Here is a 19,083-nt window from a genome sequence, read left to right as displayed (position 1 = left end):
GCAAAATTACATCGAAGAACAAATGTTCTCTAACTCTGCCTCAAGACCACACATAATATTTATCATTTTCAATACTTAGACACATTTTTAAATGTCTAACATGTGTAGGAAGTCTATTTAAAATAGCCATCCACAATGATGTTGTGCTTAGGGATACTCCCAGGGAACCAGACTGGATGTTGCCAAGAGACCTTGAATGCTTTAGTGCGTATGTCTTCCCAATACATCTCGCATTAAGGGCACAAACCTGACCAACAAAGAGATGAAAAACATTAGGCCTATTTTCAAGAGACATTTTGAAGCTCCTCTTACATTTGTGGGATATTCATATGCCAAAAAACGATATTTTTTTTAAATGTAAAAAGATTAAATGGTATACTTTTTAAATATAATACTAAAATTTTAATTTATTTTAAATTAGAAATATTAATAAATTAATATAATTTAAATTTGAGGGAAAATTATTATATTAAATTGTATATGTTTCAAATCTAACAGAAGTAATAACATATTTTAATTAAATGATTAAATTGTATATTTTAGAAAAACTGGAAAAAATGACTTGTTTGTTATTGAACATAGAGACCTGGGATGTATTTTACCCTTTCATTTCGGGAAAAGACGAACTTGGTAAATTGGCGGACATCACATGGCTTTTTCACAAATGGCATTACGGCATCTGCAATTTGCGAGCGAGATGAGGAAAACAAATCCAAAATGATTTTGTTTTATCTTGAAACAAAGAAGATATGAAGGAAGAAGAAGAAAAGAGGTGAGTAAATGTGGATCCTTGAGATAAAGAGGGACCATGAAAAGCCTAGATATTTTTCTCTTTCAAGTAACTTCCATTTTCTCCTCTTACTTTTGCATTTGGGTCCAAAGGGTTCCATTAAAAACACAAGCTTTGTGCTTTCAAAGGTTGGTGTCATAACCATTTTTTTTAAACCATTAAATAACGTTTTAAAAAACGATTATGGCTTTAATTTGGAAAAATCGGGAAATTTGGATTAATTTGAATAAATAAAAGGGAGTCGCCATCGACCTTTGGTTAGGTAGGTCGAATACCTAAAACGTCTTTTAAAACAATTTTAAGAAAATCATTTTTTAGACAAATTCGGTATGCGTTACCAAAGATTCGATTAAATGGATTCGGGAGTCGGTTACGTGTGGGGAAGGAATACCACCCCACAACGCCCAAAAACTGGTACTGTGTCGCTTTACACCTTGTTGTAAATGGTGGAATTTATGAGTCGAATATAAGTTAAAATGTGATCCGTTTAAAATCTCGGAATTAGTAATCCTCCATCGGGAAAGCTAACTCGACTATTCTTATCAGTAAAGAATATTCCATCAACATTGATTAAGAAAAATTGAATCGAATATAAATTAACTATCGACCTCTACATAATTAAATTGCCATAAAAACACATTGAATCATAAGAGATTTAGTCAGTAAATAAATTAAATTTATTTCAAGTCTTATTTCGTTTGAACGTTGTATCGGATTGTACCAATTCTACAAATACATTCTTGAAATATTCGGATAACATTAATACTTAAGGAAATGGAAATAAATGATTAAAAATGCACATAAAAATATTTACAACAAATAAGTTAGGCATATTTATTACGTTTGATACAAATGACTACATAACACGAAATATGTACATACATATTTGAAATAAATCAAATGAATATTACAACCCAAAATAAAATAGTCATAAAGTAAGTATTTAACAATTACAATGATTAACATGGTAATAACAACTTAAAGGGCAAAAACAGTAAAATAGAAATTAAAGTACTAAATGACAAAAACAGAAATGTATGAACTAAATAGTAATTAAACTGAATGCAACTAGTGACTAAAATAAAAAGATTTACAAATCTTAGAGTCAAAATCGAACATCAGCCAATATATAACATACAAATCAGTGACTAAATGAAACTAATACAAACATTGTGGCCAAAGTAAAATACGACTATAATAACATTACATTTAATAATAGGACTAAAATAAAATATATATATAACTGCAGAATACAATGTACAAATTTAAAAATATTAGCAACAGAAGATCTAGTGACCAAAATACAAACTATATGACATGGTATACAAAATCAAATACATAAACTGTAAGAGTGACAAAATGTAACATGCAAATATTAAGGCCAATTAAAATATCAACAGAAACATAGAGGGCCGAACAGTAATTAAATCAATAATAAACAGTGACTAAAATGGAATAATCATAAATTCATGGGCCAAATTGAATATCAGCCAAAATCACACAACACATGTAATAAGTGAAAATAAAATTATTGTAAATATCATAGCTAAACTAAAACTAATGAAATTGAATAAATACCAAATATGGACTGAAATGAACAAATCTAAACTCTAAGGCGTAAAATCAAATAATTACACAAACCATGCAAATGGACTAAAACATTTCACAGAAATACGGAGGATCAAAAGTAATTAAACAAAATGTCGGACAGTGACCAAAATAGAACATTTGCAAATATGATGGCTAAATTCAACACCCACAAAATATCATAACACAAGAATTAGGACTAAAATGAACTATTACAAACATTGGGACCAAAGTCAAATATCCACAAAAATGACATAACAAAATGACATAACATACATTAATAGGACTAAAATAAAATATTTATAAATGTGATGGCCAGATTCGAATATCAAAGAAACATGCATGAAATATTAAATCAGTGGCTAAGATGTAACATTTATAAATATTGAAACCAGAACCAAATATAAACAAAAAATGTTATAATACCTAGAATAGTGACTAAAATGTGAAAGTGAAAAGATAAAGGCTCAAATTGAAATAATGTAAACTTCATTCCATGGCTAAATCGTGCGGTTACAAAGGATCAGGGACCAAAAGCGTGGTTTACCCCTTAATATGAAAACACGGAAACCCCTTTGGCTTAAACGACGCCGTTCTGGTCCGCGCATAAATGACCAAAATCAAGCCAAAATTCGGTCTATGCCTCATTTCTTTCATTGCTTAAAAACAGAGAGAGGGAGAGAGAGAAAACTCTCTCAACCTTCTCAACAGAGAAGAGATTCGTCCACCGCCGGCTACGCCGCGGCGGTGCTCGCGGCGGCGAACGGTGGCCGGAGATGGAAAACCCTCCAAAACCTTCTTCTCTTCACTCTCCACCTAGATCCCCAAATATCTCGACCTAAAGGTAACCCTAGCTCTCTAAATCTGAGAGTTTTACCTTCGAAAGTTTTGACAACCGACGACTGTCGGGCTTCTCGACCTCCAAACCGTGGTGAGATCCTCTCCTCTTCTCTCTTTTCTTTTCTTTTTTATGCTTTGATTTTTTTCTTTTCTTCTGTAAAACCCGAATGATCTCTCTCTTTTTTTGTTATCACCGCCCGAATGACCCCCCTTTTCCTCTGATACCTTTGCTTGATTTATGGTCCATTTTGCTTCGTTTGGTGAGATGATGATGATACTAGCGTAGGGGTAAGGGTCTCTGATCTTGGTAGGGACAAATTTCCCGATTTATCGGGATTTAGGTATTTTTTTAATGGGTTTTGGATTTGATTTAATTTGTGACTGATTTGGGTGATATTTTGCATTGTGGATGACACTGGCGACGTGGGAACGGCGGCTGGACCATCGGAGTGGGCCGGAACAGTGACGGCGGCGCGGCTGTTCATTTGCTGCTGGCGGCGGCGGCTGGATGATGATATGTTTAGGGTTTAAAACCCTAATTACTTGGGCCAGATCCAGGCCTGGTTCGGGTATTGGGCCTGAACCGGGTCTGGGCTCCAAGTCTTGTAATTCTGGGTCGGGTTTGGTACTGATGGGCTTCGGGTTTGAGCCTGCAAAAATTTGTAATAATAAATAATAATAAAATAATAAGATGACGATAATAATAATAATAATAATAATAATAAAATAACGAAAAAAACCCGGACAAAAACGGGTGTCTACAGCTGCCCCTCTTTGCACATTCTTGTGTTAACAAGAATAGGACAAAGACGACAAGAAAACACGTTTTTGTCTGGTTCTCCTCTTTTTGGTTTGAAAAAAAATGGATAGTTTTGTTGGTGGGGACGACACTGCTCATACGTGATGAAGAGGTCTGGTCGTCTAAAGGTGACAAGGTTCCTACATGATGAGGAAATATGGTCGAGGGATGACACTTCTCCTACGTGATGAAGAGTTCGTGGCCATCTTAAGGTGATAACACGGTTCCTACGTGATGAGGACGGCTGGTTATCTATGGTTGACACGGCTCATACGTGATGAAGAGATCTGGTCGGGGAATGACACGGCTCATACGTGATGAAGAGTTCTGGCCATCTAAAGGTGATAACACGGTTCCTACGTGATGAGGACGGCTGGTTTCTATGGTTGACACGGCTCATACGTGATGAAGAGATCTGGTCTGGGGATGACACGGTTCCTACATGATGAGGACGGCTGGCCATCTTTAGGAGTTATGGTTTCAAGAGAAACCAAATTAAAGATTTGTTTCAAAAGAAACAGACTCAAAGATTTGTTTCAAGAAAACAAGCTCAAAGATAATGTGTTTCAAAAGCAACTGTCTCGAAAGAGACAAAATTCATTTCAAATGAAATAAGTCAAAAGATGACGTTTAAAGGGAAATTGTCTCAAGCGAGACAAAATTTGTTTTTAAGGGAATGTTCTCAAATATCTGTGTTTCATGGGAAACTGTCTCAAATGAGACAAAATTCATTTCAAGGGAAACGATTTCAAAGATGTTTGTTTTGTTTCAAGGGAAACAAATTCAATGATGGTAACTTTTGTTTTCCCAAGAAACAAACTCAAAGATTTTCCTCAAAGAAACTGTCTCGAGAGAAACAAAATTTTGTTTCCAAAGAAAGAGATTCAATGATGATTTTTTTTTTAAAGAAATTGCTTTTAAGAGATAAAATTTTGTTTCAAGAGAAACAGACTCAAAGATGGATTACATCTTAAGTAAGACCAAATTTGTTTCAAATGAAACAATCTCAAAAGTTAGTTTTTAATTAGAAACTGTCTCAAGAGAGACAACATTTGTTTTTAAAAAATAGACTCAAAGATGATTTTGTTAAGAGAAACAAACTCAAAGATTTTCAAAATGAACATATTCAAAGATTTACTTCAAAAGAAACGGTCTCAAGAGATACAAAATTCATTTTAAGAGAAACAGATTCAAAGATTTTTTTCAAAAGAAATTATCTTAAGAGAGACAAAATTTTGTTTCCAAAGAAACAAACTCAAAGATTTTTGTTTCAAAAGAAATTATCTTAAGAGAGACAAAATTTTGTTTCCAAAGAAACAAACTCAAGATTTTTGTTTCAAAAGAAATTATCTTAAGAGAGACAAAATTTTGTTTCCAAAGAAAAACTCAAAGATTTTTGTTTCAAAAGAAACAATCTCAAAGATTTTTTTCACAAAATTGTCTCAAGAGAGACAAAACTTTGTTTCAAAGTAAATAGACTCAAAGATTTTTTTCAAACGAAACAACTCACAGATTTTTATTCCAAAGGAACAAAACAAACTCAAGATTTTGTTTCAAAAGAATTATCTTAAGAGAGACAAAATTTTGTTTCCAAAGAAACAACTCAAAGATTTTTGTTTCAAAAGAAACAATCTCAAAGATTTTTTTCACAAAATTGTCTCAAGAGAGACAAAACTTTGTTTCAAAGTAAATAGACTCAAAGATTTTTTTCAAACGAAACAACTCACAGATTTTTATTCCAAAGGAACAAACTCCAAGATTTTATTCAAAAGGAACAAACTCAAAGATTTTTTTTCAAGAGGAACAACTCAAGATTTTTCCTCAAAAGAAATTGTCTTTAGAGATAAAAATCGTTTAAAAGATTCAAATATTGTCGATTTTGTTTATGGAAATAATCTCAAAGGTGTTTTCAAAAGTGTTTATTTTGTTTCAATGAAATAATTTCAGGATTTGTTAAAAGGGGAAACTGTCTCGTACGAGACAAATCAGCTTTGAAAATCTCAAGTGATATTAATTTTGCTTTAAGTAAACAACCTTGAAATTTGTATTATGAGAGAAAATGATGTCTCAAGCGAGACGAAATTGCTTTAAGATATAGTCTCGAATGAGACAAAATTTGTTTTTAGAGAAATTGTCTCAAGCGAGACAAAGTTTGTTTTTGAGAAAACGATCTCAAGTGAGATCAACTTTGTTTAATGTGAAGCAAATTCGAAATTTGGATCTCAAAGGGAAAAGGTCTCAAGCGAGACGAAATTTGTTTTGAAAGAACAACAATCTAAGGTGAGATTAATTTTGTTTTAGTGAATCAAATTCAAAATTTGTATCTCAAAGGAAAAATGTCTCAAGCGAGACGCAATTTTTTTAAAAATTCTCAAAATTTGTGGAAAAATGTCTCAAGCGAGACGAAATTTGTTTGAAATAAATACGATCTAAAATGAGATCAACTTTGTTTAATGTGAAACAAATTCAAATTTTGTATCTTAAAGGAAAAATGTCTCAATGAGACGAAATTTGTTTGAAAGAAATTGTCTCAAGCGAGACAAAATTTGTTTTTAGAAAAATCTCAAAATTTGTGGAAAAATGTCTCATATGAGACTGAATTTTACTTCAATAAAAAACCTCAAAGGTGATAGATAGTCTTCTTGTTCCTGTATGTTGAGGAATGTCTTTGTTGACTTCAAGAAGTCAAATCATTTCTTCTCAAGTTAGAGATATCTGGTCATTTCGAGCTTTGATTTCCTGAGAGATCAAAATGATGTATTTTTGACTGACTATCTTGGATGTTATGTTGGATGTCAAGATGAAATTTATTTGATTTTTTTATTGAATTTGTCCTCCAGCGAGGAGAAAAATGTCTTTAATACATGATGATGTTTGATGCAAATTTATGTATCATGTATGTATGTGTATGTATGTTTTCTCAATCTGGAAGGAGAATTGTTGCGAGAGCAGTCTTCACTCTATCATTGATTCAATTTGTCTGTATTTCCACCAATGTGTACTCTTACAAACCTTGACCTGAGACCATTTGATTATTCCATCAAATTTGCCCTAAAATTTAGCTTCTCTTGCCCCAGCTTCGATCTTGAGCTTCAGATAGATATTTTTTTTGAATTCCAAGATACGCCTCCAGAGATTATCTTGTTTACAAATGTTTTTCTTCTTCTTTTATTTTCGAAAGTCTGAAATATCAATAGTTTTGAAAAATGTTTAATCAAAAGTTTTGAAAATATTGCTCCTTTCAAGGTTTCACAATTGACAAATCACAAAACAAGAGTCATTGGATATCAAGAATTAATTACACTTTAATCCTTCATAAATTATAGCTATTGACAAGTGTCAAGATCAATGTTATCTTTGAGAAATGGTTATAAGGAAGGATAAAAAAGGTCTCAAGTGGTTATTTTTGGTCAAAGGTATATTCTCATTTAGTGATGTTCACTGATCTGATGGAGTAGCTTTTGTACTCATATATTGGAAGTGTTCTCCGACTCACAGCTCTCATGTTCTCGTTTATGTTATGCGATACCTCATCAAGGGATTTGTGCGATCGTCTCTTATGCATTAGTCTTCATATTCGAGCCGCCTTTTCAGATTTTCAACTCGAATCCTCCTTTGGTTTCAAGACGTTAATAAGAATTTACGTCTTGAACCCCCCTTTGCTATTTTTTATCATGCATTAAAGATTTTAGAAAACCTTTTGTAAATAAGATTAATCCTGATGACGGGATGAAATCTGAAGATAGTCTCTTCTGTTTAGAAATCCATGTATGATTAGAAGGGACTTTTAGGCACGTAATGTGGGTCATGGTTCAGGGTTATGAAAGAAAGGGATAAAAGGCCCAAACATGTGTTTTAAGGGTATTTGAACCAAGGATCAATTAACTCTGATGCCTTCGATCTTGTTTTGCTCAACTTGAATCTACTCGCATGTCTTTCTCTTGATGTTTTATGATCTTCGAGTCAAGTGATTCTAGAGTGATTGTGTTTGATTAATCTCACGGTTTGAAGCTCAATGCATCATTTAAGTCAGGAGACTCTTTGTCTGTGTTCTTTGTCCTCTTTTGTTCTTTGCTTTTTCTTTGATTTTTGCTTTGATTTTTCTCTTTGCTCTTTGTTTTTTTCTTTGGTTTGATCTTTGCACTCTGCGTCTGGTTCACCTTTTGGTATCTTATCTGGATCAATGGTCTTCACTCATACGAGCAGATTTCCTCTAACTTGCCCCCCAATATGGAGGGTGATCCTTGATTATGGTTGAATCAGAAGAAAATATCATTCAGGCTCAAATGAGGACAAGGTATATTTTCTCCTTTGTGAAGGGATAAAGAAAGAAAAGCCGTTCATCATCTCATACACAGAAGTCCTTGCAGAAGAGGTATCCCCAGGGGGATAATTTTCAGGATTAATTTTTATTTTAAATGAAAACAGTAATTAATGCATGATAGAATTATTTTGAATGAATTCTATTTTTCTTCGCTTCTTGCTCTCAACATGTCTCAATGGCTCATGCTCGTCTTCAGAAAATTGATGCGAGATGCCCACACTGTATCTTATTTGTAGGAAGGTTTATGTTCAAGTGAACATCCTGTACTCAATGTCTGTAAGTTTTATTGGTAGAAAATGTTGGTTTTACGTCTAAGAAGACGATGGTGACTTTATTGGCTCAAAGAAAGGTATGGGTATGACTTTTGTGTCTCAAAAAAAAAATGCAGTTTTTCAAGGTGGAAAGAATGTTTCAAGGCCTTAAAGAGAGGGAATGTTTCCAGGTTGAAAAGAATATTTCAAGGTCTCAAAGAGATAGAATGTCAAAAATTGGTTATTTGGTAGTGACCAGGAATTATTTTGGGTAAAAATCGAGAGATTTTATTTTAGGGTTTTAGACAGGATAAATAGGTCTAATCTTGCCATATGTCAAAAATCTATATTCTTGAAGAATTAAAAGAATATGTAATTCATTCGATATTCAAAGAACTAAAGATTAAATTTGTTCAATTATTAACCTTAGAAATAGCATCATTTCAGTCATCAATGATTAAAAATATTTAAGCAAATATTGAAGAAAGAACAAAACGAGTTCAAACAAAACAATCTATATGGATGCAAGTGGTTGACGCAATGACTTCTCTGGCTTAGTATTAGGATACCCCTGAATAAAACATATTATGATTTTGTGCTTTAGTCTGCAGCTGTCAGTGGTATGCCCGAGCTCCCAACATGATAGCTGCATATGGCGTTAATATCATGGCCTTCAGGATATGGGGTATCTCTTGGTTTGGATTGAACTGGAGTCATAAGGTTCCTCTCAACTAGCATTGGGAGCAATTCCTCATATGTCATTGGGATTGGATCGATGCGACAGAATGCCTTATGAGGTTTGGTCCCCAGATTAGCTAGATAAGATCCTTCAATGTTAATATCCTCTCTTTCCTCATTGTCGGAATGACTAGTGCCTCCTATCTGGCCATTCTTGACTGCTCTTTCGATCATTTCTCCACACATGACATGTCAGAAAAAACTCTTAGTGGCAACCCCTATCATGTAGTCGATATATGGAGACTTCAGTATCGATGAATAGAGTGATGAACTCTCTTTCAGTCATTGGTGGATGCACTTGAGATGCGACATCCCTCCATCGTTGAGTATATTGTCGGAAACTCTCAAAATCTTCTCATATTCTGAAGCATTGTTCTATCGGGGGCCATATCAATCATGTGCTTGTATTGGCCCAGAAAAGCACTAGCCAATCCCTCCAGGAGCGGACTTGAGTATGACTCAGTTGATTATACCACCTAGAAGCGGGTCCAATCAAACTATCTTGAAAGCAGTGGATCAACATCGGATCATTGTTGGTGTATCCAGTCATCCTTCGATAAACATCGTGAGATGTGCATTGGGGCAACTGGTTCCACTATACTTTTCAAACTCGGCATCTTGAATTTGGGCGGAAGCACCAGTCAGGAACTAGTACTAGTTCTGTGCATCCATCCCGCTGTGAGAGCTCTGTCCTCTCATTCCCTGGAATGTTTCTCTACACCATTGTTTCAAATTCTCCGGGATCCGTTATTTGTTCTTTTCGTCACTCGTGACTAGGAATCCTGTTGGGCGATATAATTGGTTATGAACTAGCCTGTGCTTTCACACATTTAAACTGTTTCACGGGTCAATGAAATCTTTCTTTGCCTTTTTCTTGGTTGAGCTCAGCCATCTTTGCTACCATTTGGTCAACTAGGTCTTTTTGGTTTTGCAAGATACGATCCACGGTGGTCTTTTGCATCCGGTCCATTTTAACCTCCCACTCTGCTTGCAACTTTTGCAAACTCTCGTTCAGCTCTTTCTTCAATTCCTCAAATTTTTGCATCCATTTTCATACTGTGAATGCAGTTGCACAGTTAGAAGCGCTTCCTCAAAGTTTCCCACAAGGTATGATTAATGCACGTAACAATGCTTAAATGAATGTTGAATAAAATGCATGATACAAATGCGGATGCAAAATATTTGATCCCAACGATAAATACCGTAGAACAATTTCCACCAGAGATAAAAATTTCACATTACAAGACAGTCCACTTTACAACATGTCTCGCTTAGATGGTGAGCCTGGAATGGATCACTGCTTCATCTCGGATCTTCGTCCTCAATAATGATGCCCCTCAAGCGCTCTGTAATCTGACTCCGTTAATGCCTCGGTGGTAGTGAGGTCGGCGTGTCGCTCTTGATAACTAACGATGAAATGATTGTAGATAAGACTCCACTGCTAGATTACTCCTTGAATCAGTGGATCATCATCTCAGTACCGAATGATGCACGATCTTCGAGCTCACTGCTTCGTCCGGATCTTCGTACTTGGAACCGATGCCCCTCAATGCTCTGTAAACTAACTCCATCAATACCCGTCTATGCTGAAGTTTGTGCTTCACTCCTGATGGTTAACGATGGAATAATTGTGGATGAGAATCTACTGCTGGATTACTCCGTAGATCAGTGGATTATCATATCAGTCTCGAATGATGCACGATCTTCGAGAAATCTCATTCTTGTACTCTGGACTTTTTTTAGCCCTCGAGCATGTCTGTATATGCGATCGCTTGATTGAAAACTTTTATCTTCTTGTGAAAATTTTCTCTCGAATATCCCTTACGGATCAACACTTTTACATTATGATGATGCAATGCAATGCAATGCAATGACAAAACACTAAAATAATTAATACGGATAAAAATGTTATTCAAAGATGAATATAACACCTACCGACATGATATCTACCCCAAACATGCTTTCAATAAATAACAATCCTACCGGACATGCTATCTACCCAAAATGATATATTTTCATTCAGAAATGGTCCTAACCGCATGGTGTCTAGTTCGCATGCTTTATTCGGAAAAAAAAAATTCTACAAAATTTAAAAGGTTAAGGTTTAGAGGTCGTTCCTCCTTCGTGTACACCTATTTTGGGTACCTACTGACGGACAAAGGTTCGGTATGACTATACCTAGGTGATCGTTCGACGGTACACTATATGCTTGGTTTCGGCTCTAACGGAAAAAAGGGACTCGAATTGTCCTTGATGTCGGTGCCCCCTTGGGCTGCTAGACCCTCGATCCTCACCCATTACAGGTTTCAAACGGAACGAGTTCAATTCGAGGGGATTCACTGTCTTATACCCGTACGAGGAATAAATCCCTACGAAGGTATAAAGTATATCCCATGGGTTATTTGCTAAAACTCATACGAAGAATAAATTCTTACGAGTGAAGCATTCACCCCAACTAATTTGGATCGAAGCGGTCTAGAGCTTATGTATGCCAATGCGAGTGATGTGTGTGAGGAGGAATGTACCTACCTTTGACTCAAAACAGAAAAGAAAAAAGAGAAAAAAAAAACGACAAAAACTTGGACCGATCTGAAAGAAAAAAATCAAATGTTAGTATGACAAATAAAAAATGAAGCAATAAAAACTTCAATAGACGGATCATAAATTAAACTAAACACTCGAAATCATAATTTCCACCAAGACGACAAAGTATAAGCGACCAAACGCTTGACTCTCTAACAAAAAGGTCCCCAGCGGAGTCGCCAAGCTGTCATAACCATTTTTTTAACCATTAAATAACGTTTAAAAAACGATTATGGCTTAATTTGGAAAAATCGGGAAATTTGGATAATTTGAATAAAATAGAAAGGGAGTCGCCATCGACCTTTGGGTTAGGTAGGTCGAATACCTAAAAACGTCTTTTAAACAATTTTAAGAAAATCATTTTTTAGACAAATTCGGTATGCGTTACCAAGATTCGATTAAATGGATTCGGGAGTCGGTTACGTGTGGGAAGGAATACCACCCCACAACGCCCAAAACTGGTACTGGTGTCGCTTACACCTTGTTGTAAATGGTGGAATTTATGAGTCGAATATAAAGTTAAAATGTGATCCGTTTATTGAACATGGATTAATTCACTTTGAACTAATTAATTATAGAAAATTCTTTAACCCGAAAAGAAATCTCGGAATTAGTAATCCTCCATCGGGAAAGCTAACTCGACTATTTCTTATCAGTAAAAGAATATTCCATCAACATTGGTTAAGAAAATTGAATCGAATATAAATTAACTATCGACCTCTACATAAATTAAATTGCCATATAAAAACACATTGATCATAAGAGATTTAGTCAGTAAATAAATTAAATTTATTTCAAGTCTTATTTCGTTTGAAACGTTGTACGGATTGTACCACTTCGGTCAAGTGATACTCTCCACACCCATTCTACAAATACATTCTTGAAATATTCGGATAACATTAATACTTAGGAAATGGAAATAATATGATTAAAAAATGCACAATAAAATATTTACAACAAATAGAGTTAGGCATATTTATTTACGTTTGATACAAATGACTACATAACACGAAATATGTACATACATATTGAAATAAATACAAATGAATATTACAACCCAAAATAAAATAGTCATAAAGTAAGTATTTAACAATTACAATGATTAACATGGTAATAACAACTTAAAGGGCAAAACAGTAAATAGAAAATTAAAGTACTAAAATGACAAAAACAGAAATGTATGACTAAAATAGTAATTAAACCGAATGCAAACTAGTGACTAAAATAAAAGATTTACAAATCTTAGAGTCAAAATCGAACATCAGCCAATATATAACATACAAATCAGTGACTAAAATGAAACTAATACAAACATTGTGGCCAAAGTAAAATACGACTATAATAACATTACATTTAATAATAGGACTAAAATAAATATATATATAACTGCGAATACAATGTACAATTTAAAAATATTAGCAACAGAAGATCTAGTGACCAAATACAAACTATATGAACATGGTATACAAAATACAAAATACATAAACTGTAAGAGTGACCAAAATGTAACATGCATAATATTAAGGCCAATTAAAATATCAACAAAACATAGAGGGCCGAACAGTAATTAAAATCAATAATAAACAGTGACTAAAATGGAATAATCATAAATTCATGGGCCAAATTTGAATATCAGCCAAAATCACACAAACACATGTAATAAGTGACTAAATAAAATTATTGTAAATCATAGCCTAAACTAAAACTAATGAAATTGAAATAAATAACCAAATATGGACTGAAATGAAACAAATCTAAACTCTAAGGCGTAAAATCAATAATTACACAACCATGCAAAGAGGACTTAAAACAATTTCACAGAAATACGAGGATCAAAAAGTAATTAAACAAAATGTCGGACAGTGACCAAAATAGAACATTTGCAAATATGATGGCTAAATTCAAACACCCACAAAATATCATAACACAAGAAATTAGGACTAAAATGAAACTATTACAAACATTGGGACCAAGTCAAATATCACAAAAATGACATATTATAGGACTAAATAAATATTATAAATGTGCAAAAAATGTTATAATACCTAGAATAGTGACTAAAATGTGAAAGTGAAAAGATAAAGGCTCAAATTGAAATAATGTAACTTCATTCCATAGCTAGCTAAATCGTGCGGTTACAAAGGATCAGGGACCAAAAAGCGTGGTTTACCCCTTAATATGAAAACACGGAAACCCCTTTGGCTTAAACGACGCCGTTCTGGTCCGCACATAAATGACCAAAATCAAGCCAAAATTCGGTCTATGCCTCATTTCTTTCATTGCTTAAAAACAGAGAGGGAGGAGAGAGAGAAAACTCTCAACCTTCTCAACGGAGAAGAGATTCGTCCACCGCCGGCTACGCCCGCGGCGGTGCTCGCGGCGGCGAACGGTGGCGGAGATGGAGAAAACCCTCCAAAACCTTCCTCTTCACTCTCCACCTAGATCCCAAATATCTCGACCTAAAGGTAACCCTAGCTCTCTAATTGAGAGTTTTACCTTCGAAAGTTTTGACAACCGACGACTGTCGGGCTTCTCGACCTCAAAACCGTGTGAGATCTCTCCTCTTCTCTCTTTCTTTTCTTTTTTATGCTTTGATTTTTTTCTTTTCTTCTGTAAAACCCGAATGGTCTCTCTCTTTTTTTGTTATCACCGCCCGAATGACCCCCCTTTTCCTCTGATACCTTTGCTTGATTTATGGTCCATTTTGCTTCGTTTGGTGAGATGATGATGATGCTAGCGTAGGGGTAAGGGTTCTCTGATCTTGGTAGGGACAAATTTCCCGATTATCGGGATTAGGTATTTTTTTAATGGGTTTTGGATTTGATTTAATTTGTGACTGATTTGGGTGATATTTTGCATTGTGGATGACACTGGCGAGTGGGAACGGCGGCTGGACACGGAGTGGCCGGAACAGTGACGGCGGCGCGACTGTTCATTTGCTGCTGGCGGCGGCGGCTGGATGATGATATGTTTAGGGTTTAAAACTCTTAGTTTTTTATTTTCTTTCTTAAAAATTGCGATCTAATTCGTTTCTTGGTTTACTTTGTTTCATGTATTCTTGTTTCTGTAAAGTTAAATTTTTTAATGATACCTAATGCAGATCATGTCAAATTAAAAGAGGAATTTTGGAAGAGAAGCAGAACTCTTGACGGGTCTCGTTTATAGTCTTGAGATCTTTTTGATTGATTCTTGTTGAGGGTAATAACTAAAGAAAGAGGTTAAAGATGATGTCAAGGTCGTATACCAATCTTTTAGATCTAGCATCTGGTAATTTCCACTTAATGGGCCAACCTCGTGAAAAGAAGCGGCTGCCTCGAGTAATGACCGTTGCCGGGGTTATTTCAGAGCTTGACGATGACCAAGCTAACAGTGTGGCTTCAGATGTGCAGTCTTCGGTTATTCAGGACAGAATTATTATCGTAGCTAATCAAATACCAGTTAAAGCTAACCGTAGGCCTGATAATAAAGGATAGAGTTTTAGTTGGGACGATGATTCGCTGTTATTACAATTAAAAGATGGTTTGCATGAAGAAATGGAGGTTTTGTACGTTGGTTCTTTGAAGGTTGATGTTGATCCCAAAGAACAAGATGATGTGTCACAGCCTTTGTTGGATAGGTTTAATTGCGTCCCTGCATTTCTTCCACCTGACATTTTGATCAAGTTCTATGACGGTTTCTGTAAGCAGCATTTGTGGCCACTTTTCCACTATATGCTTCCGTTTTCGACAAATCATGGAGGCAGGTTTGATAGGTCTTTGTGGGAGGCATGTGTTGCTGCAAACAAGATTTTCTCTCAAAGGTTTATTGAAGTTATAAACCCAGAAGATGATTATGATTGGATCCATGACTATCATTTGATGGTGCTGCCTACATTCTTGAGGAGAAGGTTTAATAGATTGAGAATGGGATTTTTTTCTTCATAGTCCATTCCCTTCATCTGAGATATATAGGACTTTACCTGTGAGGGAAGAGATCCTAAAGGCACTATTGAATTCAGATCTAATTGGTTTTCATACTTTTGATTATGCTCGGCATTTTTTGTCCTGTTGTAGTCGAATGCTAGGTTTAGAGTATCAGTCAAAGAGGGGTTACATTGGGCTAGAGTACTATGGAAGGTCAATTGGGATAAAGATCATTCCTATTGGAATCCACATGGACCAGTTTGAGTCTGTATTGAGGCTTGTGGATGCAGAGTGGAGAGTAGGAGAGCTTAAACAACAGTTTGAAGGAAAGACCATATTGCTTGGAGTTGATGATATGGATGTCTTTAAAGGTGTCGACTTGAAGCTGTTGGCAATGGAACAGATGCTGAAACAGCACCCCAAGTGGCAGGGGAGGGCAGTTCTGGTATAGATTGCAAACCCTGCTAGGGGAAGAGGGAAAGATCTAGAGGAGATACAGGCCGAAATACAGGAAAGATGCAAAAGAATCAATGAGGCTTTTGGTAACCTGGTTATGAACCAATTGTCTTCATTGATAGGCCTGTATCCCTGAGTGAAAGGGTTGCTTACTACAGTGTCGCTGAGTGTGTTGTGGTTACAGCTGTGAGGGATGGGATGAATCTTACTCCTTATGAGTACATTGTATGTCGGCAGGGAGTATCTGATTCAGAGTCTTCCTCAGAATCTAGTGGGACCAAGAAGAGCATGCTAGTCGTATCAGAGTTCATTGGTTGCTCTCCTTCACTCAGAGGTGCAATTCGTGTAAACCCTTGGAATATTGAATCCACTGCTGAGGCTATCTCTATGGCTGATGCTGAGAAGCAGCTTCGCCACGAGAAGCGTTATAGGTACGTTAGCTCACATGATGTGGCATTCTGGTCTCGAAGCTTCTTCCAAGATATGGAAAGGACATGTAAAGACCATTTCAGAAGACGCTGTTGGGGAATCGGTTTGAGCTTTGGATTCAGAGTTGTAGCTCTTGATCTTAACTTCTGAAAGTTATCTATTGATCACATTGTATCTGTGTATCTGAGGTCCAAGAACAGGGCTATACTATTGGATTATGATGGAACAGTAATGCCTCAAACATCACATAACAAGACTCCAAGTGCAGAGGTAATCTTCATCATAAACACACTGGTGATGTCAAGAATACTGTCTTTGTTGTAAGTGGAAGAAGAAGAGACAGTTTAGCCACGTGGTTTTCTCCGTGTAAAAAACTTGGAATTGCTGCTGAACATGGTTATTACATGAGGTGCGATCTTTTTTCTTTTGCTACGTTTTTCTTTCATCTTAGTGTTTCTTTAGTAGGTGTACTTATGGAGTTGTTAATATTTCAGGTGGTCTGCTAATAATGTTTGGGAAGTTTGTGGGCATAATAGTGAATTTGAGTCGAAGGAGATTGCTGAGCCTGTAATGAAACTGTATACAGAGGCCACCGATGGATCCACCATTGAAACCAAGGAGAGTGCTTTGGTCTGGCACCATTGTGATGCAGACCCTGGTTTTGGATCTAGCCAGGCCAAGGAGATGTTGGACCATCTTGAGAGTGTATTAGCCAATGAACCTGTTACTATGAAAAGTGGTCAGTTTATTGTTGAAGTGAAACCACAGGTATCTACTTATTTTTTGGTATTCTTTTTTCAATATGTTTTCTATGGTAAATGTAATAGTAGATTACTTTGCCTTAGTCCTATACTTGGGCTGTAAGTTTAGTACTTCTCAGGCTTTACTAAGGCAGTATTTTAGAATAAGAGGAAATACTTTTGTGCAGTAAGGTTAAGAAAATCATAAAATAGAAATGAAACAAGTAAACATCCATATTTGAATTGGTTATTTTGTTATATCATAATTTTGGTTTTGTGATTGGATGAATACATGATGTTGGATCAACATTTACTATTGCTTTTAGGGAGTCAATAAAGGTGTGGTTGCCGACAAGATCTTCTCGATCATGGCTGAGAGTGGAAAGCAGGCTGATTTTGTTCTCTGCATTGGGGACGACAGATCTGATGAGAATATGTTTGAGATCATCAGTAGTGTGATTTCCAGTGGTGTACTCTCCTCAAATACATCCGTTTTTGCCTGCACAGTTGGTCAGAAACCTAGCAAAGCCAAGTATTTTTTGGATGACCCAACTGAGGTTGTAAACATGCTCGAATCTCTTGCAGAGGTTTCAGATACTGAACCCTCCCTAGATACCAGACCAGAAGGCTCCCTTTGAAATATCCTCTATGGCTTTGTATATAATTTTGTCCCTGTTATTCTTTCAGCCGATTGGGAAGAAGACCTGTGATGAAGAAGGTAGATATAATTTTTCTGCTGAAAATGACATTCCTGGGCCATGTGTCTTGGTTATCTGGCCATTTGAGTCATAGATATGAGCAACTTTCTTCACGTGAACTTTGAAAGGGAACGGTTAAGGAGGACAAGTGCCCTGACTAATTTTTTTTTTGGTTGCCCATCCCTAGGCTAATTTAGATCAGCTTCGATCCGGATCGTACACCTGACTTTGATGGATGAGTCTCACAGCAGGGATTTTCAGCATACACAAGGACTCGAACTTGAGACATTACTTAAGCAATATTAAGTTGTTTACCACTTAAATTAACTCGTTGATAATACTGTCAATCAATTCATAGATGAGAAAAGTTACCGAGATTTTCCTTTGTGCAGTACAACCAGATAGTATCATTAAAGGACCAAACTCCTCCCGTTGATGGTGGCAGGTCTTAGCTAGTCGAGTGAAAGATTTCATGTAACACTCCCAACCCGTATCTGATTCAAATACGAGTCTGAGGTGTTACTTTGACTTTTCAAACGTTTTTCTTTACAAATAACAGAATATATTCAATTTCATAAACTCAAGAAAATAATTTCTTTGCATTAATTAAAATCAATTGATTTTACAAAACTTATCAGAGCGTATTCAACTCAATTTTATTAATATATGACAACTATATTTAAAAGAACAAAGTATATATTAATCATTACTTTTTTTATCTGAACTTTGTAATTCAAAAGAACAAAATATATATTAATTACTTTTTTTATTTAAATTTTGTAAGGGAAATGCTGATATGTCTTGTTCCTCTTAACTTCTCTTTTTGCTTTCCAAACATACGTGTGAAACATTCACACGCTAAGTCGATGACTTAGTGATGCATATAAACATATAATGGAAACTCTAACTCATAACAATGCATGAACACTTAATATTCTTATATCAT

At 35.5% G+C, this 19,083-nt stretch overlaps 1 pseudogene; it reads left to right on the top strand.

Moving 5' to 3' along the window:
* The first annotated feature begins 810 nt into the window (after positions 1-810).
* Positions 811-18,250, top strand: LOC120148911 (annotated as a pseudogene).
* Positions 18,251-19,083: the final 833 nt, after the last annotated feature.

The sequence above is a fragment of the Hibiscus syriacus genome, unplaced genomic scaffold (assembly GCF_006381635.1).
Source record: "Hibiscus syriacus cultivar Baekdansim isolate YM2019G1 unplaced genomic scaffold, ASM638163v2 tig00110988_pilon, whole genome shotgun sequence".
NCBI classification, from domain to species: Eukaryota; Viridiplantae; Streptophyta; class Magnoliopsida; order Malvales; family Malvaceae; genus Hibiscus; species Hibiscus syriacus.
Note: the sequence above shows the minus strand (reverse complement) of the source record. Positions and strands in the feature narration are given on the sequence as shown.